This window comes from Ranitomeya imitator, chromosome 4 (genome assembly GCF_032444005.1).
Source record: "Ranitomeya imitator isolate aRanImi1 chromosome 4, aRanImi1.pri, whole genome shotgun sequence".
Classification (NCBI taxonomy): domain Eukaryota; kingdom Metazoa; phylum Chordata; class Amphibia; order Anura; family Dendrobatidae; genus Ranitomeya; species Ranitomeya imitator.
The window spans coordinates 348643985-348649465 of NC_091285.1; positions in this window are offsets into that span (position 1 = coordinate 348643985).

Genomic DNA, 5481 nt, shown 5'->3' on the forward strand with positions numbered 1-5481 from the left:
TTCTTGCTCGCTGAAGCAGGTAGACTATTTGAGGGTTTTTCTCCATTGACTCTTAGCAATGGATCAGTTGAAAATGAATGAAACTTGGATAGATCTCTGACGTACAAAGTCAGTCTTCCCAGTTTCATCCATGTCACGCGGATCCCCATAGGCCTCAATAACCAGGGGTGACATGCAAAATCTGATGAGAATAGGACATGCTCGTAGTGTGATGGACCAGACACACTGATCCGTTTTCTATTACCGATGTGTGTATGGCTCAATTAAACTGTATGGGTCATTGTACTGTATTATTACAGGAATGAGTCAGGATGGGAGACATTATTAAAGGATGGGGGATATTCTTGCAGCATAGAGGCAATGAGGGGTGATATTATTACAGGTTGGTTGCAAGGTGGTGTGCATTATTACAGGATAGGCGCCAGATTGGGAGATATTACAAGATAGGTGACATCACTACTGTATGGAGGCCAGAATGAGGAGAAGAAACGTGAAAATGAATGACTTCAATTGGAGGTGTTACCGGTCACTGACTGGATTTACCTTAAACATTACTAGTTCAGTAACAATATATTTATTAATTGGAAACTGTAAGACTATTATTTAGAAGTATCACTTGGAAAATGATCTTATTGACATGTTTTCTATGAGATTTGTCCATATTACCTGTAGTTTTTTTTTTTAATAGGGGGAGAGCGAACACATACATCTTTATAGGTTCTAACATGCTACATGGGTCAATACATCTGACCAACATGTTAGTGGGGGGCCAGGTCCGAATTTTGCACCGAAGCGAATCAAACTTTAGTTACATCACTCATTATAGATCTTTTCAAGTCACACATAATTAATGGTTGGGTAATTGGTTTAGAAATAGCTTTAACATACTCTTTATACATGTAGTGAAGTGGTACATACTGCCATAAAGCTAGCATTGGAGCACTAGTAGTTCCACCTGAAATCAGGTTGAGCTTATCCAGTCATGATTTACGCTATTCTAAAACAATTGCACTAGCCATGATAACAAGATGGATTTCCGAACAGATTGGCTGTCCTCTGGGGTAATTAGTTCTGCTTGCTGAGCAAATATCCACTGACCAGAATCTTCTTTCTTTTTCATTGGTGCCTAAAATATATTACATTGAGGCCCACGCTCCCACTGTTCTTACACTAACTGCTTTGTTCAGGCATTTGCACAATGATGTAATAATCAGCGTTCTCTTGGATCCATTCGGTCGAAGGAAGTATAAGGCCAGTCTCACACATCCAGATAATTCCGGTACCGGAATAATTGGTACCGGAATTATCCGTGTCCGTGTGCTTAGGTTGAACATCAGTGTGGCACACGTGCGGCAGCCGTGTGCCGACTGAGGACCACACGGACCGTGCAGGAGACAGCGCTAGAGTTAAGCGCTGTCCCCTGCGTGCGGTGCTGAAGCCGGTATTCATTCCGACGCTGAGAGGATGTAAGCGCCGAGGGAGTTGGGTATTTTAATGCCAGCGGGGGGGGGGCCACAGGGGGTTGGAGGGGTCAGATTACCGGCAACTTTATTTAAAAAAAAAAAAAAAGATTATTCATTCCTTCTTTCCAGCGAACGCTGCTGGAGAAGAAATGAATGGGGCTTCAGCACCACACGCAAGGGCGACAGCGCTTACAGTAGCGCTGTCTCCTGCACGGCACACGGACTGCACATGGACAACATCCGTGTGCGGTACGTGTTTTACACGGACCCATTGACTATAATGGGTCCGTGTGATCCGTGCACTCCCACGAACACTGACATGTCTCCGTGTTTTCCAAACAGACACACGATCCGTGAAAACACGCTGACATGTGCAGAGACACATTGATTTTAATGTGTCTACGTGAGTCAGTGTCTCCGGTACGTGAGGAAATTGTCACCTCATGTACCGGAGCCACTGACGTGTGAAACCGGCCTCAGGGAGCAAAGAAACTATACTGCGAGACTCACTGCTAATCGCCTGACTCAGCTGAAGCAATGGGATGAATTCTATAGAAACAGATCACTTAGCATCCTGTTACTTTTCTTCTAAACTTGTATTTTTCCCTTCAATTTAAGCTTCCTTCACACACTTATTTTTGCTATCTTTTATTCCAACTTGTTAAAAATATAATCATTTCCATATATTTTTCACATTTTTGCAACTTTTTTTCATGCACACATTTTTTTTTCCTCATGAAAGTCAATGAGAAAAGGCTTGAAAAAAGCACTGTACCTTGAAGATGCCAGTTTGGGGAAATAAAGGATCCAAAAATGGCAAGCAAAATTTCATATAAACTCAGCCAACATCTGGCTGCAATTTGTTGCTAAGGCTACTTTCACACTAGCGTCGGTGCGGGGCCGTCGCGCTGCGTCGGCCCGACGCATACTGTGCAAGCGCCGCAAAACGGGGGCAGCGGATGCATTTTTCCAGCGCATCCGCTGCCCCATTGTGAGTTGCGGGGAGGTGGGGGCGTAGTTCCGGCCGGGCATCTCAGCAACTTATATACGTAGATGTGAACAAACCCTTACAGCAGTGTTTCTCAACTCTGGTCCTCAAGACCCACCAACAGGTCAAGTTTTCAGGATCTCTTAAGGTACCTTCACACTAAGCAACTTTACGAGAACGATCCGTGACGTTGCAGCGTCCTGGATAGCGATCTCGTTGTGTTTGACACGCAGCAGCGATCTGGATCCCGCTGTGCCATCGCTGGTCGGAGCTAGAAGTCCAGAACTTTATTTGGTCGTCAGGTCGGCGTGTATCGTCGTGTTTGACAGCAAAAGCAATGATGCCAGCAATGTTTTACATGGAGCTAACAACCAGCGAGAACGATAAGTGAGTTGCCGTTACGTCACTGGATCGCTCCTGCATCATTCTGGAGCTGCTGTGTTTGACGTCTCTACAGCAACCTAAACAGCGACGCTGCAGCGATCGGCTCGTTGTCTATATCGCTGCAGCGTCGCTGAGTGTGACAGTACCTTTAGTATTTCACAGGTAATAATTTCATCACCTGCATCAGCATTAACTCCATCACCTATGGAAATCCTGAAAACGTGGCCTGTTGGTAGGTCTTGAGGACTGGAGTTGAGAAACACTGCCTTACAGGGATGTCGGGTGGGCGATTCCCAGCAGCCACGTGGCCTCTGCAATCAGTCAGCAGCTGCTAAAAAACAGCTGCCTGCCCTATTCCATCAGAGCATCGTTTTAATTTATGATGGACATTGGCGCGATTAAGAATTGGTTGTCTAGTATTGAATGACCATTTTGCTGCAAGTTTACTACAGTGACAAAAAAAAAGAAAATTCATAGCAGCCAATTCTACTCCAAATCGTGCAGATTTTGTTATGGATTTTGCAGCAGATTTGCCACAGCTTATTACAAAGGGTGAGATCTGCAGCATAAATGGACTTTGTGTGGATTTAACACCTGCAGCCCTGGTCATCTTATTCTGATGTGTTCTGCAGCATGTGTATGAGCTTCTGTATTACAATGCTGATTCTGGACCCAATCAATGAAACATTAGACAATGCACTGACGTTCTGAAGAGTACGCTAATGGGAACGCAGTCATACAATGTTACAAATTACACTGTCCTTACTAAGAATTCTTGTTTATAGAAAAGTAAGAGAACATTTGTGAGTATGTTCAAAAAAGGATGTGTATAAAACATACCTGCTGAAGCACGTTACTGCAGCCTATCAAAACAGTGTCAAGGACCGTGCCAATAGATTCATGAAATGTTCCATGCTCTGTTGTTTTGTCAGGAAACCTAAACACACTTTCCATTTTCCATGATGATGGACCAACACTACAAGCAGGAATGGTTAGCCTCACACATATTGTGCAGAAAGCTTTCTATGGCCCCAGAACAGACAAGATCTGCTGGCTGATCAGTGCTTGATGTGCGGACAACATGTGAAATGATGGGCCAATTCAGCAATCTTTTAGGAGCTTACGTGCTCTTAGGGTATATGTCCACGTTCAGGATTGCATCAGGATTTGGTCAGGATTTTTCATCAGTATTTGTAAGCCAAAACCAGGAGTGGAAAAATTAGAGGAAAAGTATAATAGAAACATATGCACCATTTTTGCATTTATCACCCACTCCTGGTTTTGGCTTACAAATAGTGATGAAAAATCCTGACCAAATCCTGATGCAATCCTGAACGTGGACACATACCTTACAGTGACAATACCCAGACCTTCCATAGGGCTGCAGAACAGGACCTAGCTCACAATAGAGTTGTACAGAGATTGCAGTTTGGGCTGGAAGAGCTGCAGGAGGTCAATATATTGCAACTACAATGCAGATAACAGGATCTGGCCACATAAATATTTGACTTCGGTCACTCATTTTTTATTGAGGAAAATATTTAAAACCTAAGTGTTATGTGGCTATATATATTGATGGGTGATATATAAAGTTGATGAAACGATAACAATCAAGTGTGCAGTGCCCCACTAATAGAAATGATGCATTATACAATTCGGTGGGATGGACTGTACAAGTAATGAAAAGTTCACCCGTTGCAGTCCTCCAAAGAGCCACTATAGACATTGTCTACTATGGATAATAGATCACACTTATGGATTCAGAATTTCCTTACAGGGTTCTTGTTATTAGATTTCCTCAACCAACCACTATTCATGCCACATTGCCATCAACTTAGATTTGTACTGCTCACTAATGCATATTATTGCTGCCTTTATGCTTTTTGTGGTCGGAAGCGGTGACTTGCCACTGTAGCCATGCAAGGCGGGAGTCCTGGGTGGAAATCGCACTACTGTTTTATCCATGCAGGGAATTTGGGACCCCTGTTCTAATAATAACTAAGAGTCAGACCACCAGAGAACCAGAGATTATACATGTATTATCTGTATGGTGGTTAGGTCCAAAATGGGTTTTCTGATAAACATTTATGATATTTGGAATATATGTATGCAGTGGAATGATCATAATGTGTTTTGACATACAAGTTGGTCCATTCGACAGGGAAAAAAAAAGAAATTCTAAAGAATTAAAAAAAAATCCTTCTTGGGTTAAGGTCGTCGAATGCTAATCAATCAGGTTGCGCACACATGAAGAAGGTCATATATCCACTAAACGCTGGCCGCAGTCCAGCAGCGGAGGACAATGCTCAGGCTGGCCGTCTTCTGAGTGCCCAGATGTGAATCACTGTGACACCTGTTTAGCTTCAGCAACATATTAATAATGAATGCATACACAAAGCTCTCAGCCCGGCACGGAAAAAATGACTGTTGTTTACAAAGATGGTACATTACGTAGCGGAAAGGGCAAGTGGGAATACGCAAGTGGATGACATTCTGTTTTTCTCCCCGTGATGTGAGTCACTGTGAATCCACAGTTCGGAATAGTCCTGGAGAAATACCTACCGTACCGACTCAGGCACGGCGAATTACCACAATGCCTGGCCCTAATTTTCACAAATACAATTGGATTTTGCTGTGATACGAAGC